The sequence below is a fragment of the Nyctereutes procyonoides genome, unplaced genomic scaffold (assembly GCF_905146905.1).
Source record: "Nyctereutes procyonoides isolate TBG_1078 unplaced genomic scaffold, NYPRO_anot_genome, whole genome shotgun sequence".
Taxonomy (NCBI): Eukaryota; Metazoa; Chordata; class Mammalia; order Carnivora; family Canidae; genus Nyctereutes; species Nyctereutes procyonoides.
In genome coordinates this window covers 56772141-56789192 of record NW_026575047.1, presented here as the reverse complement: position 1 = coordinate 56789192, position 17052 = coordinate 56772141, and the positions used below count along the sequence as shown (strand labels likewise).

General features: G+C 39.6%; 1 protein-coding gene across 7 annotated transcripts in view; it reads left to right on the top strand.

The window, feature by feature from the left end:
• Positions 1–7856: 7856 nt before the first annotated feature.
• The window catches only part of UBE3A (ubiquitin protein ligase E3A), a 99082-nt gene continuing 89886 nt past the window's right edge, over positions 7857–17052 (top strand). For 5 of the 7 annotated variants that reach the window (XM_055326082.1, XM_055326081.1, XM_055326079.1 and 2 more), the window contains exon 1: positions 7857–7972. The gene's annotated coding sequence lies outside the window, so the exon portion shown is untranslated. The remainder of the gene's footprint in view (positions 7973–17052) is intronic. The other 2 variants (XM_055326084.1, XM_055326085.1) reach the window with 2 other exon arrangements.

The window sequence follows — 17052 nt, the reverse complement described above, 5'->3', positions numbered from 1 at the left end:
TTTTACAAAAAAAAAACAGTTGCAGTGAAAATAGTGCTCAGTATTTGTTTTGCAGCTAGCCATAATAGAAGCAGCGCATGCCCAGAGCAGGGGACAGTGTCATCACCAGCTTCTTCTCTAGGAACTACACTAGCATCTCAGCATCTGCCATAGTTTTTAACTGTCTCTATGAGAATCTTTACTTTTTATTTCCATTCATTGTGTCATCCATTAGCAAGATGTTTTCTAAGGTATCTGAAAAGCCTATGAGAGGTTCTTTTTTTTGGGTCTGGGAATGCTAAAAAGATTTTCAATGTAAATTAATGGTAATTGCTTTTTTTTGCTTTATGTCATTTCAGCTTATGAAGGATTTCATAGGAACATTCTACTTTTGAAAAGCAGAGAAAATTGTAATACTGTTAGAGATGACTGAATGATTAAAAAAGCATTTCAATAAAATATATTTGAATTTTAAAAAATTATCTTTATTTTCTGGGAAAATAACAACAACAACAACAACAACAACAACAACACACACACACACACACACACACACACACACCTGAATTTAAATCCTACCTCTACTAGGTTTCAGCTGTAAGACATACAGTTACTTACTCTAAGCTTAATTTCCTAATCCATAAAATGTATAAACTCAAAATTGTTATAAGAATTAATGAGATTTATTCAGACAACTAGCACCAAAAGCGTATAGAAATGTAATCTGTGGAAATAAACTGTCATTTCAGAAACTCCGTGTTAAATACTAAAATACAGATGCAATTAGTACCATGCTCAACCAAATTAAAACAAAACATAAAACATCTTATGACACGAATAATATCTACATTGTTGTCTTAAAAAGCCTTTGTCTTTCTATATCATAATGATGGTTTACTGTCACAAAGCAAAACTAAAAACAAACAAAAAAGGCAAGGGTTAGGTATAAAATTGTTTGAAGCAATCTTAGAGTCCAGAGTCCAATAGTAAATTTTATCATTTTAATAATTTTGTGCTGTTGGTGTCAAGCAAGAATAAAAAAAAGGAAATATTGCTTATCAATTGAAAACAATATTCATGGGTGGCTCAGCAGTTGAGCCTCTGCCTTTGGCTCAGGGTGGGATCAGAGAGTCCCGGCATTGAGTCCAACGTGGGGCTTCCTGCATGGAGTCTGCTTCTTCCTCTGCCTGTGTCTCTGCCTCTGTGTGTGTGTCTCTCATGAATAAATGAACAAAATTTTTTTAAAAGAAAACAATATTCATTATTCTTCCATAGCCAGATATCTTCTTTTGTTGATATCCTGAAGAAAAAAGTGTAGTCTGCACCATTTTTAATAATTGATTTTATTTAACCAATGCCCTTTCTTAGATTTAAAAAAGTATTTTGTTAGAATTCCTGTTAGAATAAGTATTAAAAATAGTTTTAGACATAGGAATGCAGTGTGAATGATTTCAAAGAACTAAATGATTCACTTGTTAGAAGGCAAAATTTCTGAGGATGGGTTCATTGATTCCAGTGGAACTGTTTTATTCAGAACAGCTCAGATTAGCAGCAGTAGCAGCAGCTGGTATTCAGTGAAACTCTTTTCCACCTACTCTCCAACTGGGTTTAAGGTAGGCACAAAGAGACTGAAATGACCAAGGTCAAAGCATGATAGCACTTCCAGGCTTTTTTCTTGAATGACTTTTTTTTTTAAATCCCAGTAAACATACAGTATTATATTAGTTTCAGTGTACAATATAGCACTTCATGGGACACCTGGGTGGCTCAGTGGTTGAGCATCTGCCTTCAGCTCAGGGCGTGATCCCAGAGTCCTGGGATCGAGTCCCACATCGGGCTCCCTGCAGGGAGCCTGCTTCTCCTCCTTCTGCCTATGTCTCTGCCTCTCTCTCTGTATCTCTCGTTGAGAATCAACTTTTTTTTTAATTTTTTTATTTATTTATGATAGTCACACAGAGAGAGAGAGGCAGAGACACAGGCAGAGGGAGAAGCAGGCTCCATGCACAGGGAGCCCGACGTGGGATTGGATCCCGGGTCTCCAGGATCGCGCCCTGGGCCAAAGGCAGGCGCCAAACCACTGCGCCACCCAGGGATCCCTCTCTGTATCTCTCGTGAATAAATAAAATCTTTTTTAAAAATACAATATAGCAATTCAACACTTCCATACATCACCCTATGCTCATTACAAGTATCCTCCTTAATACCCATCACCTATTTCACCATCTGCCCACCCACCTCCCCTCTGGTAACTATCAGTTTGTTCTCTATCGTTAAGTCTATTTCTTGATTTCTCTCTCTCTTTTTTCCCATTTGTTTTGTTTCTTAAATTCCATATGAGTGAAATCATATGGTATTTGTCTTTTCTGATTTATTTTGCTTAGCATTATACTCTGTAGCTCCATCCTAGTCATTACAAATGAAAGATTTCTTGCTTTTTTAATGGTTGAATAATATTCATATATGTATATATCACCTCTTCTTTATTCATTCATCTATCCATGAACCCACTTATGCTATTTCCATAGTTTGGCTACTGTAAATAATGCTGCAATAAACATAGGGGTGCATGTATCCCTTTGAATTAGTGTTTTCCCATTTTTTTGATAAATAATCGTATGGTAATTCTATTTCTAACTTCCTGAGGAATGTCCACACTGTTTCCTATAGTAGCTGCACAATTTGCATTCCCACCAGAGGCACAGGAGTGTATCTTTTTCTCCACATTCTTGCCAATACTTGTTTCTTATGTTGTTAATTTTAGCCATTCTGACAGGTGTGATGCAATACCTCGTTGTGGTTTTGATTTGCATTTTCCTGATGGTGAGTTATGTTGAGCATCTTTTCAGTATCTATTGGTCATCTGTAGGTCTTCTTTGAAGAAATGTCTATGCATGTCTTCTGCTCATTTGTTTATTGGATTACTTGGTTTTTGGTGTTGAGTTGTAGAAGTTCTTTGTATATTTTAGATGGTAACCCTTTATCAGATATATCATTTGTAAGTATCTTCCATTCCCAGGTGGTCTTTAGTTTTGGTGTTGAAGGGGATTAGGAGTGCATCTGTCTTGATGAGTACTAATACATGGAATTGTTGAATCACTATATGGTACACCTGAAACTAATATAACACTTAACTACATTGCAATCGGAAAATTAAAAAAAAAAAACAAGAAATTGCATGTAAAAGGGCTTCAAATGACTTTTTGAAAGTGTTTAGAGAACTGCTCCAGCAATGGACTCATGTGCGGAGTGGAAGAAGTTGGTGCTGGAAGGGAAAGCAGGGCCCACATCCAATGGGGCTTGGTTTTGGAGTTTGGACATTTTCCAGAAAGCTGTAAAGAACCAGTGACAGATTCAGGCAAGGATGCAATGAAATCATATTTGTTTCCTTAAAAAACATTCCACAGTGAGATTCAGTAGCGAAGTACTGTAATATGGACCAGCATTGTGTTGCATTTGGAAGATATAATAATGAATAAGGTGGTATGATCTTGCCTTTCCAGGGCTTACATTTGAGTTCAAGCGAGAAACACTAAGGATCTAAATTAAGGTAGTATCCGTGGGATTGTATAAAAGGAAATGGATGTTATAATCATAATAACCATCATAGCTAGTAATAATAATAGTTTATTACCACTTATTGAGCATGTCCTATATGTCGGGCACTAAACACTTCACACGTGCTGTCTGCCCATTTCCACACAATAGCCAGAATGATTCCAATGGGTTAAGTTTGTTGTAACTCTCTCAAATACTTCTAGGACGTCTCCACCTCATTCAGTGCAAATACCCATGTCCTCAGGATGAGGTACATAGCCTGGACTGTGGCCCACTCTGACTTCCCTGAGCTCATCTCAACTCTCTCACTTTGTTTCAGATACTGTGTATGTGTGTATGTGGAGGAGTATACAAATTTTCTAGGGAGTCCTAGGCTGCTGTAGGCACCTTTCTGCTTCAGGGCCCTCTCTGCCTGGAATGCTCTTTCCCTTATACCCTACATCTCATTCTGTCACTTCTGTCAAGCTTAAATGTCACCTTTTCAATGACACCACTCTGGCCATCCTGTGGCATTCTCTGTCGTCCTCACCTTGTTTTACAGTTCTCCTTAGCATTTATCACTTCTGATACACCAGATTTGTTATTTTTCTCTACTAGATCCTAAATCCCATGAGGACAGGCTTTGTTTACTGCTGTATTCTTGACACCTAGAACAGTGCTGGTCATTTTATCTGTCTGATAAACATATATTAAAAGGATACATGAAGACTTACAGTGGCCCTATGAGAATTAGTACTATTATTTTACCCACTTCATTGGTGAGGAAACAAAGACATTAATTGGAGGTTTATTTAACTGAAGGTTCTGTATCTAGTAATTGTCAGAACTTGGATTTGCATCAGATAAAAAAAATTAAGTGCTGGGCACTTTAATTATGCACCCAGCACTATTCTAAAACCTTTACATATATTAACACTTAATTCTCACAATAACCCCATTTTCAGATGAGAAAAATAAATCCAGGGAGGGATTTATGATTTTGCCTGGCATTTTTGCATTTGCTAATAAATTTGGAGCCTGTGCTCTTAACCATTTTGCTATGCTACCTATTTTTAAAACTGGTGCTTTAAGGAGTATATGACTTTCCATCCTAATTTGCCAGGAGAGTGAGGAAGAGGAAGAAATCTTGGATTACTAACATTATTGTGATTGAGGACTGCCACAGATGAGAGTCATCAAGTCAGGAAATGTAGGATGAGTTGGTTTCATTCTCCCTTAACTCCAGACATCCACATCCAAACGCCTCCTTGATTTCTTCATTTGGATATTAGGATACGAGTTCAGCTTCAGTAAAAGGTATCTAGAATAACCATGCAGATTATAGAAGTTAGCTGTCTCACACTAAAGCTCTGTGACTCACGAAGTCTTCAGGGATCCACCTTGTACCTACAAAATGGCTCACATTCCCATCATCAGAAAGGGACAAAGTGAAAAGAGGCATCCCATTTATTTTAGAGTATCATCTAGAAATTGCTCACATCGTTTCAATGGCCAGAACCTACTGACATGGCCACATTTAGAGAGTTTATTACAGGCAACCATGTGTCTGGCTAGATAAATCCATTATCATGAATGAATAGGAGAATGTATATTACGGGTCAACTAGCAGTCAATCTCTATTACAGATATCCACTACAAGGATAGAGGCATCTCTAACTTAACATTTGCAAAACCCAATTCCTGCTTGTTCTTCCAAAATCTGCTCTTCTCCAAAATTATTCCCGTCCTAGTTAGTGGTGGAAAATGGAACAAATGAGTAGTTTGATTTTAGACATGCCAAGTTTTGAGGTGCTATAGAACATCCAGTATAGATTTCCAATAAGGGGTTGAAGATATGTCTGGTTCTGAGTGAGATCAATAGTCAAGATTCAGACTTGATCCCTGACTGATATAAATGAAGAGGAAGAGTATATGTATATGGTACTGTCGGAGACTGCATAATACAGAGGGCAAAAAGAAGCAAGGATGGAAAGGAAGAACATTGTGCAAAGACTTCAAGAAGAGGGCCCAAGACACAGGGAAAGAGGCTGGAGAATGTGGGGTGATGGAACCAGTGTGTGAGCCTGCAAAAAGGTCAGATACCATGAACACTGAGAAGGAACTTTCAGATTTGGCCATTGTGCTTGTGCCATTAACACAAGCAGTGTATACAGTAAAATGGGGGCAAATGCTAATGTAAAGAGGGACTTAGAAATGACAAGTACAGATAGCTCTTCCAAATAGAAGGAACAGAATTAGTAGAGGGAGAATTTATGAAGAAGAGAGGGAACAACTAAGGGATTAAGAGTCTTGAGATTCTTTCCCACCTCCCACCGAAGGGGGAAAAAAAAGGCTGTAGAAAAAAGGATGGCTCACACTTTAAGGCATAAGACAACATAAAGACTCCTAATTCTGGGAAACGAACTAGGGGTGGTGGAGGGGGAGGAGGGTGGGGGGTGGGGGTGAATGGGTGACGGGCACTGAGGGGGGCACTTGACGGGATGAGCACTGGGTGTTGTTCTGTATTTTGGTAAATTGAACACCAATAAAAAATAAATTTATTATTAAAAAAAAAAGACAGGAGATCAGGGTGAGTGCAAATTAGGTAAATCTGCAGGAATCTGGGTGAAGGTGTGGAATTCATGAAGTGTGTAATGCCAATCAACGGTATTGATAATACTATTATTATTACTAAGCCCTAACATTTACTAAGCACCTCTCATATGTCAGTCAATATGTTAGTAATTTGACACAGGCAGAGGGAGAAACAGGCTCCTCACAGGGCGCCGGACATGATTTAATACTGTCATTTATCATTAATTGTTCTGGGATAATTTAAATTCCACTAGCTTATTTTTTTACGTTTTTTTTTTTTTTACAGGTTATAATTGGGAAGCCTATACATATATCTGACTTATAATGTTTTAAGAATGGCAGTTAAATACAGTGCTATGTAAGACTGTTGATTTTTAAAAAAAAATGAATATCAGATGAATGGGATCTATATAGTATTTCTGGGCTTAGCGAAGTCGTAAGCCATTAGGAATATTGTTTGTTAGTGATCCCACTACAGCTTTGCTAAGTGTCGCAGAGCCATAAAATAAGCCCTTTTAAATAAAAAGGTGACCTTGATAGTATGAAGACGCATGGCTTTAAGTGGCTTCAATTGTCACGGGGATGGAATCAGCATCCCCCCGGCTGGTGTGGACCCTGAGGCCACCATCTCCGAACAACCTGCCAAGGGATGGGCTTTCACCTTCTACTACAGTGATGACATTGTGTCGGCGGGAGGCCCAAGCAGATGACCTTGTCCCCTGAAGGTGGCTCACGCTCTCGGGGTACCTCTGCAGGACCTACACAGGTCGCCTGACGGGAAAGGGCTGAGATCGAAGGCCCGGCGTCCGGAGGCGTCGGCCCCGCTATGCGGGGCTGGAAGCCATCACAGCCCCCGCCCCCCGGCGGACCCATCCCGGTTAACATCGGGAGCGTTTATGTCCTAGCACGTCCCTGGACTTGGGTATACCAGGGGGCCGTCCAGCCCTCCCAGGGGCTCCAGGGGGCTCCCGGCGTTACCCCCTTCTTTCCGCGGGGGTAGAGCCACCACAGACAGAGGTGGCTCCATGGAAACGCGAACTCCTCTGCCTCGTCCCAAGATGGCGACCAGCCCTGGTAGGACTCCAGGGAGCCCTGAGCCACTTCCCCTTCCCAGCAGGCCCTGCGCGGGCGACGACGGCAAGAAGGCAGGGGGCAGAGCCGGCGTGAGAGGGCGGGGCACAGCGCTGCGCCCGCCCGCGCGCACCCCAGCCCCGCCTCACGTCGCAGCGTCCCGGCCCGGAGCTCTCGCCCGGCCGGGCGGCGCGCGCTGCCTGCTGGGATACTCGGCCCGCCCAGCCAGTCCTCCCGGCTTGCGCTGCGGCCGCGAGATCCGCGTTTTTTTCCAAGATGGTGGCGCTGGGTTCGGGGTGACTGGCAGTAGACGACAGAGCCTGAATCCCCTTCGCCGGAACCTCGACACACCGCCTTCCTCCCGCTCACGCACCCCGCTGCCACTTAGCCATCCGCCGGCCTGCGCGCTCGCCTTCCGCCGCCGCCTCGGACTTGGGCTTCATCTTTGCGGACCCAACGCTTCGGGCAGCGGGCGGCGGCGCCTCCCTCGGCGCGTCTCGGGGTCGCGCTCGGAGCAGTCCGCAGCCCAAACCCGGCTCGGCGGGCCCCGCAGCTCCCCGGCGCGGACAGGCGGCGGCTGGCGGCGAGCCTCGGGGTCTCTTGCGGCCCCGGCGCCCCCTTTCCCGGCCTCCGTCTCCGGAGAAGGAAGCGCGGGTCCCGCATGAGCCCCGGCGGTGGCGGCAGTGACAGGGAACGAGGCGGTGGCGGGCGGAGGCGGCGAGCGAAGGCTACTGCGACCAGTGAGGCAGCCGCGGCTGCGAGGGCCACGGCCCGGGCGCGGGGGCGACCGCAGGTCAGTGTGGCCGGGGGCCGTTCCCGACGTGGTCTGTGTCGCCGAGCCGCCTTCCGGGGCCTGGGAGGGAGGGTGGGAGGCTCCCGGACCGCGCGGCGGTAGGGGCCGGGGGAGGGGGGCTGCTGCCAGGACTAGGCCTCTGGTGGCGGCGGCGGCGGCGGCGGCGGCGGCGGCGGCGGCCTCCGTAACTGTCAGTCCTGGCCGAGGGCCGGAGGGAGGGTGGTGTGGCCGGAGGGGACGCGAGCGGGCCCGGGGCGGGGCGTGCAGGGCGTCGAGAGTTGGCCTCGGTGGAAGGGCTCGCGGAGCAGGCCGGACCCGGGCTGGTAGGGCCGGCCCTCTCCTCCCGAGGGGAGAGTTTTTCTTGAGGGCTCGGCCCGGTGGGTGAAAAATGCTGAGCCTGGCGCTGCGGTGGGTTGGGATTTGGGGGTGGACGGTGGCGGGGGCGGGGTTGGGGGGGGGAGGGCGGATGAAGTGGGAAATCAAGCCCCGGGTCGCGTCCACGGATTATCCGCGTTTTCATGTTAAACGTGAGTTACCGGGTTTGCCAGAAATTCCCTTAAATGCAAACCTGCAAACAGTTGGCATCTTTTACTTTCCCTTTTCAGTTGAGAAAATGAAAAGGACTCTATCTTCGTCATGGCGTGGAGGTTTTGTTGGTAAAGTGAGAATTGAACGTGGCAAATGCTTTAGTCAATAAAACTGTTAGAAATGATTTTAATGTAGACTTAGACTCCTTCAAAGATAATTTAGTCTCTGAATTTTTAAAAACGACCAATGGGCATACTGAAATAGAAATATTACTAAATCTGTCTGGCATTCTATTTATTAAGTGGCTAGGGTGCTGTTGAAATGTAAAAGAATAGTAATACGGGATTTACAGTCCATAGTTACCCTCCGTAAATATGAGGGGGAATATGGATATGACCCATAATTTTGGAGAATTCCACTGCCTGCAATATTGAAAGAAGCAGGAAATTATTCCAGAATATTCTGGGGGAAGAAAAGGGCCTGAAATGGAAAGGACCTAGAGTTTGGAAGTAAGACTGTTAAAAAGTTACCTGTCAGAGTCACTGTGGATACCCAGTAAATATCTTGAGTGAATTAGACAAGAAGGATAAGAAATGTTTATTCATAATCTCTGACTAATAAGTACTCAGATTATTGTGTAAGCCATGTAAAAATTTAGAATTTAGAAAGATAAAAATATGATTTTGTCATGATGTATATAGAAATAATTTTAGAGGTAGATAGTGCTTATAAATCGGGTTATCACATTTGTAATAAAATGAATACAATATTCACAATGATGCTGATAAGACCAAAGAATGAACCTGAAGCCGTTTAAAGAAACTAATAATCATGACAACAAAAGCAAGAAATAAATTCAAGAAATAATGATCTCCTTACGAGAATGGGATTGGAAACTAAGGAAGTCTTGTATTAATATATATTACCAAGTATTCTAAGTATTATGTACACTGTTGTCTGGACATTGCCTAGTTCTTGAGGACTTTACAGAGTAAATTACAATATTACAATGTTTTGGTTCCTTTTCAGGGGTTTTGTAAGCTGTTTTTGTTTTACTTCTCTGAAATTGTACATTTTTTTTTCATGGCTTAAAAAATACCTTCTTAAGTATGCTTATTAGAAGTGTGAGGAAGACATATTCTCATCTCACTTGCCCAGCTCATGTAATAAGGTTTATTGGGTATTTAAAATTGGATTTTAACATTTAATCAGTTGTATTTCTTAAACTTTAGATCATTTTTAAAGTGGTATTCCTCTCTCCTGTCCAAAAAAGAAAAAAAAAAAAATCACCCCACACATCTGAAATGATTTGCCATTTCAAATAAGCAGTCAGTGGAATAATCCAAAACTATGCATCATATCTAAATTTTTCAACCCAAACACTTGAAATATTTACAGATGTTTATTTTCTTAAATGATTATTGGTTATGTTCTTGTCATGTGGCACATTTTTGTTTATAGCTAAACTAGTATCGGTCAAAACAGGGACATTACATTAAGTATATAGGTATCTGTTAAGAAATTAGTTTTTTGATTTTTTATGAGTGAAGACAAATTTTCTCTTTTTAGGATAATTCGGGATAACAGAGTTTTGGCTGATTTTGACATTCCCTGCTCTGCCCCCACTGCAAATGAAAAGATAAATTCAGACATTATAGTGTATACAGGGAAGATAGCTTTGGAATTAGATTCCATTTTTAGTTCTGGGCTCAACCTTACTTGTTTGATCTTAGTTACTTAGTCTTGGTGAGCTGCAGTTTCGTCATCTGTAAAATGGGGTGGTGAAACTAACTCAGTTTCAAGGATTAGAGTTTGTAAAATGTCTGACATTTCAGCCCTCAATAAGTATTATCATTTGAAGTCTTCCTGAAACGCCGTTTTTTTTATTGTTCTTAATATTATTCTCACCTTACACACAGTGAACTCTTACCATGTTATCTTTTACATTATTTTCATTCTCACTACCTATGAATTCCCTTTAAGGGCAGGGACTTCTAGTGTTTACTAGAAAGTGTGTTGCCAGAGTATGGATGAATTAGTTACAGTAAATAGCTAACGTTATTGGGTACCTACTGTGACTGCTGTGAGGGTTAGGTGTAGGAGCTACAAAGACAGGAAACTGTGTGTTTGTCCTTTGGAGGCTTATAGTCTAGAGGACTTTCTCCACTTAACACCATGTTTTGTGAAGTCTATCACACAAGGGAGCCTCATCTGTGCTTTCGGTCATAGGGCAGTTCTGTGGACCCAACACTTCCTGCCTGCAGCTGCTATTCTAAAGAATATTGTTTTACGCTTTTATACAACTATTTGGCACATGTGATATACTTTATATGTCTTTATACCTTGGTCCTACTCCATAACCCAAAATCGGGCACAGTGTGTGTGTGTGTGTGTGTGTGTGTGTGTATGTGTGTGTGTATGAAATTTACTTTGGTAGTCCATAAAGACTTTGATATTTTTCTGGGGTGATTGTCTTCTGGTTCTAGATTTATAGAAGTTTCAAAGGTGAGTAGGACTGTCCTTGAGGCCAGGCACTCCCGTTTTACACCTGAAGAACTTGAACTGCAAAGCTTTAAAATGATTTTTCAAGGCCACCCAGGTAGCAGAGCTAGAACCACAGTCTGAGTTTCTGGACTAGAGTTCAGGACTCTTTGTACACAGGGGCACATGTTCTCTCCTACCTAATGGGAGTAGTTTGCTTCTATTTGAGTGTTTTCTACACTATTATTGGAAGACAGACTTCATAAGATGTCACCTTTGGCCTTCTCTGAGCATAACAATGCAGGAAATGGGGCTTTTTCTTCTAATAAAGGAAGTCAATTGAAACTACAGTAAATAGAAAGGATGTTAATGTACAAACATATCTTGTGTATGGAACAGGTGTTTAAAATATTTAAAGGTGCTATATAATGTCATGACTTAAATACATAAATACATATTTATAAATAATAAATATTTATACCAGCTTTCATTTTCATTTACTCTCAGAAATGTTACCTATAGTGTGCTTTTATCTAAGTTATCTTTAATAAGTAAACACCATTATGGATAATAAGTTAAAGTTTTTTTAAGTTTAAGGCCAATCTGAGAATGAAATAAAACTAATACTTTTTTTTTGGTAATATTGCTGTTTGCAAATGAGATTTAGCTGACAGTTGTTACTGTTTGATTCTAAGCTTCATGACTGTGAACTCCCTAAATTATATATAAATTTTAAGTTTCAGAGTCTCAACAGGTTCAGTGAACAAAAGCCACCAAGAACCACTGATGTGGAGGAAGAAGCACTTACTTTGGTGTCAGAAGATCATGGGTTCATCCTTCCCATCTAGCTTCCTATCTGGTCCCTAGCAGGTCATTTATCTTTCAAAGCCTATGTTCTGTTAACTTCTGTTAAATAAGGTGATACTTGCTTTGTCTGTTTCAAAGGATTGTTTTTCAGATGTGGTCATTCTCAAACATTGGAATAATACTGTATAAAGTGACCTTATACATGATTTAGTGACTTGCCCAAGAAAACCAAGTTGGTTGGTGGTAAACACATGATTGGAACCTTGGTATATTTACATGCTTTTCTCTATAAACATTTTTAAACTTTTCATACTTCCAGAAGTATTATTTTGGGAAATATTTAGTGCGTGAATTTATTTTACATTTGTTAACTACATTTGAAATAAACAATAGATCTTAATAATTAGCGATGCGGGGGCAGCCTGGGTGGCTCAGTGGTTTAGTGCGCCTTCAGCCCGGGGCGTGATCCTGGAGACCTGGGGTTGAGTCCCACGTCACGTCAGGCTCCCCACATGGAGCCTGCTTCTCCCTCTGCCTGTGTCTCTGCCTCTCTCTCTCTCTCTATGTCTCTCATGAATAAATAAATAAAATCTTTAAAAAAAATTGTTGATGCACTATTTGGTATCATTAATCCTTAGTCAAATTCCTTCTGTAATTACCTTTACTTCTTGACCTCTTGTTAATTTGATAAATGGCAGGTGAATCATAAGGTTGACATAGATTCTTACTTGGTAAGATTATTCCTGAAGTTCAAACCTAGGAAGTCTGCTGGAATCTACAAGACATCACATTGGATCATAGAAAAAAATCCTATATAAGACTTTATTAAAGTCAGCATCTATACCATAAATACAAGCATGGAAGTTGCATTTGATCCCTCAACACTTATTAAACAAATAGGATAAAATGTTCCTTAAATGAAACTCCTTGGCCAGTATGGAGCTTAATGTGACTCTTAACAGTTAAGTGTGTTACAGAAGTTGACTTTCTATACTCTTCCAGGTTAGTTGAGGTTAGTCAAGCACAGATCCTTTTATATTACAGAAATAAAACGAAAAAAAAATTGACCTGTCTCTGCAGTATGCAGGCTTGTAACTCTTTGTTGCTAATGCAATGTGATGACTTCTTGTATCAAGAGGGATATCTTATCCATTTCAAGCTTCTAATATAATAGACTTCTATTCTTGGATGTGAGAGGATAGTGTTAGAATTGTTTTTGTGGCCTGTAACCACTATCCTAATATATTTACTTTTATATTCTTTGTAATTCAGAATAAATTCTGAATTTTTCCTCTGAATTAAATATGCAGACAGTACAGAGAATAATGTAACAATCATGTATCTACCATTCAATATGGATAAATGTCACATTTTGTCTCTTGTACTCTTTAGCTCCATCTTTAAAACTGGTGTTACTCATTTTCTTCTGAGATGATACTTCTAGCACTGTAGATACCACTATGGGAGTTTTCTTCGTGCTGCCAACAAATACTTCCTTTCTCTTGTCAGATGTAAAACATAATCCTTTTCCTTGGAAGGGAAAGGATGAAATGCCCACCAATGTTTTCTCTATAAAGGTAATGGGGTCATAGGGAGAAACATGAGTATTTCCAGCTTATTAATTATTTTAGTATTTTTTCTTATGGATTCTATTTATTGTGCTTCTGTGTGTGTATATGTGCCAATATTGATAACCTTATAATGTGCCGTAAATAAGGATGTTGATTATTTACCTTTGTTAAATAAAGTTTTTGTTTGGGGAAAAATATAATCTTTCGAGCACCTGTTGTATGTGATATGTATACTGATCTATTTCACACAAAGAGTAATTGGGTAACATTTTTCTTTTATACTTTTCTTTTTTCTTTTTCTTTTTCTTTTTTTTTTTTTTTAGATTTTATTTATTTATTCACAAGATACACAGAGAGAGACAGAGACATAGGAAGAGAGAGGAGAAGCAGGCTCCATGCAGGGAGCCTGATGGGACTCGATCCCAGGACTCTGGGATCATGCCCTGAGCAGAAGGCAGATGCTCAGCCACTGAGCCACCCAGGCATCCCCTCTTGTAGTTTTCTGAAGTGAGCTGACATTGCATTATATTCCATGTTGATGATAGAAACTATGCTGTTTAAGATATTCTAAATTTAAAACTTCTAAGAAATGAAAGTTTCCCTAATTACTTAAGCTGTTTCATTCATATTCAATTTCTTACACATTTTTCTATATCTGTGACATATTACTATAGACTGAAAGATAATGTCCTTCCAAAATTTAATATGTTGGTATTGTAACACCCATTTAAATGGTATTAGGTGGTGAGGCCTTTTGGAAGTGAGATCATGAGAGTAGAGTCTTCTTGAATGGGATTAGTGCCTTATAAAAGATTTCAGAGTTCCCTCTTCCGCCGTATGAGGACCCAGCCAGCAGACAGACAGCTAGCTGTCTGTAAACCGGGAAGGTGGTTCTTGTCAGATACTGAATTTGCCAGTTTCTTAGGCCCTAGGAATTTGAGAAAGAAGTTTGTTTATAAGCCACCCAGTCTGTGGTATTTTGTTTTAGCAGCCTGAAATGGACTAGGACACATTAAATATATTTAAAAAAACAGAGAGGGAAAGTAGGAAATTAAATGGATAAAGTTTGGTAGGTAAGGTAGGGATACATTGTGCTTGACAGAATGGAAATGCTTAAAAAGTGGAGAATAGTATTGAAATATGAATGCTTAAGGAAATATATTAGAAAAACCAAGCTAACTTTAGTTTTAAATACATAAAACTAGATTTCTGCATTTCAGATATTATTGTATATTTCTTTACTGCCCAGAGTACTGTATTTCAAATTATCAACATGAAAAAGTCTAACTGGTCTCATTTAACTTTAGAAGGGAGTCAGTTCGCTCCTAAAATTCTTCTTACAACTTGTGGGCTAGATGAAAGGCAAGGAAGGGTGAACTTAAAAATAGTTGGATCTCAACTGGAAAATAGGTAAGTCACTTATCTCAACTGAAATTAAATCTTTTCTTTCCTCTTGGATTGAAGATTCTAGGAGAACAATAAACATTTGCTGCCTGTCTCCTTTTTTTCTTTTCATGTATAGTTTTATATATTTGTAGGTGCTTGATGAGTTCAGGACTACTTTTAGATATCTACTGTGGGTTGATGAACTAAGAAAGAATGGTCAGGAACAAAATCCTCTAGGCTTCAGAACTTTAATTAATTTTAAGTAGATACAGGACTAGGGGTCAGCCTAGATAATGGGCCAAAGACCTATCTATGTTATGGCCCCACTTTACTGCCTCTGCCTGTGCTGACTTTGACAAGGCTTTCCTAGTAGGAAGGGTATGTTTGTGTTCTCCGTAATTCTAGCTGACATCAGACTTTGAGAAATTGAGGCTTATCCCTACCTTACAAGTGTCTCTTAAGTGATCAAGATTTAATTCCCCTAAGTGCTATTTTAGACATGTAGCATGTGTTTAAAACTGCCATGACTACAATAGTATTTATTTTATGTTCTTATCTCGATATCTTCCTTTAATAAGAGTAGATTGGGTTAGATGATCTCAAAGGTAACTTTCAGTTTAGATACTATATTCATTTTTTCTCTTTGAATATATGTTTTAATTATTATACTTAACACATACAGTAAGTAATATAGGAAATATTCATTCCATTCAGAACTGAATTCTTCCACTTTCGATTTTTGAGAAGTAAATGCAGTCTTATGTATTCACTTAACAGCAACATCGTCCTAATCTTTCCCAGTCCTATTACCCTCTTTCTACTTAGATAATAACAATCCTGAGGTTGAGTATACATCATATTGTTTATACTTTTACTGTACCCTTGTACGAGTATCCATAAGTGATAGATGTTCTGTTTTAAATTTTTACAAATGGTACTGTATTGTACAGAATCTTTCATCAGATTCCTTTAAAAAATTTTTTTTGAGATTATATATATATATATATATATATATATATATATAGGTGGATGTGTGTCTAGTTTATTCAGTTTGCCATATGGTACTCCATTGTATGGCTATATAAAATGTATTTCACTATTGATGGATATTTTGAGTTATTTCCCTTTTTGTTATAAAAAATGCTGCAGTGATTGCGTTTACACATTTTTTTGGTTGAGATATTGGGCAGACTCATTAAAGTGAAATTGCCTGGGAATAGGTTGTGAACAACTTTTACTTTATTAGATATTTTTAAATTCTTCAATAAAATCAATACGCCAGTGTATACTTTACCAATATATGTGTATTTTGTTTTCCAGCATCCTAGCCCATACTTGGGATTGTCCTATTTTAAAATTTTTGCAAATTTGATGGCTGTGAAATACCTTTTTTTTTCCTACCTCACTTTAATTTGCACTAAATGGTGAAAATTGTGGGTAAATGGATATGAATTTTATTATTTTTGGTATCTTTTAAGTTTTGTAAATTAAAGAATTGTTTTAAAAGAATGAGCCATTTTCATACAGTATATTTGTTGTAAGGGACCTTGAGGATCATCTCATACAACCTTCTTATTTTGCAGTGCAGCCATGAAAATTTACAGAATAAAATATTGCTTTTTGCCCATTATGGTATTCTCTTTTGGGATATAGAATCTCAAGTTTCACTGTTGAAATCATGAGTCTTTTCCTTTATGATTTGTATTTTTTGTTAAAATCCTCTTTTATATTGTCTCCTAGGGGTTGAGAGGTTCATGTTATTTGGGATTTTGTGGGTTTTTTCTTTTTTAAGATATTTTGTTTATTCATAGAGACACAGAGAGACAGGCAGAGACAGAGGCAGAGGGAGAAGCAGGCTCCATGCAGGGAACCTGACGTGGGACTTGATCCCGGGGTCTCCAGGATCACGCCCTGGGCTGCAGGCGGCGCTAAACCACTGTGCCACCGGGGCTGCCTGGGATTTTGTGTTCTTGTGAGTTTTTTTTTTTTTTTTTCTTTTTTTCATTTAGGTCCATGTGGGAGGGAGTCAGAAATCAGATTTTTTTTCATATGATAAGCTAGTTCCAACATTAAATATTGAATTCTTCCCTCTTTTTTTTTTTTTTTTTTGGTCACCTGTATCACCTGCCATGTACTTGGGTTTTAGTTTCTTTTTTTGCTTTTTAAAATTTTTTTGGTCTTTTTCTTTAAAACACCAGTACTACATTGTTTCATTTCAAATAGGTTTATATTAAGCTTTGAAATCTGAGAATATAGGCCTCTCTTTTATTAATTTTCAGAACTATCCTGGCTCTTAGACTTTCATTC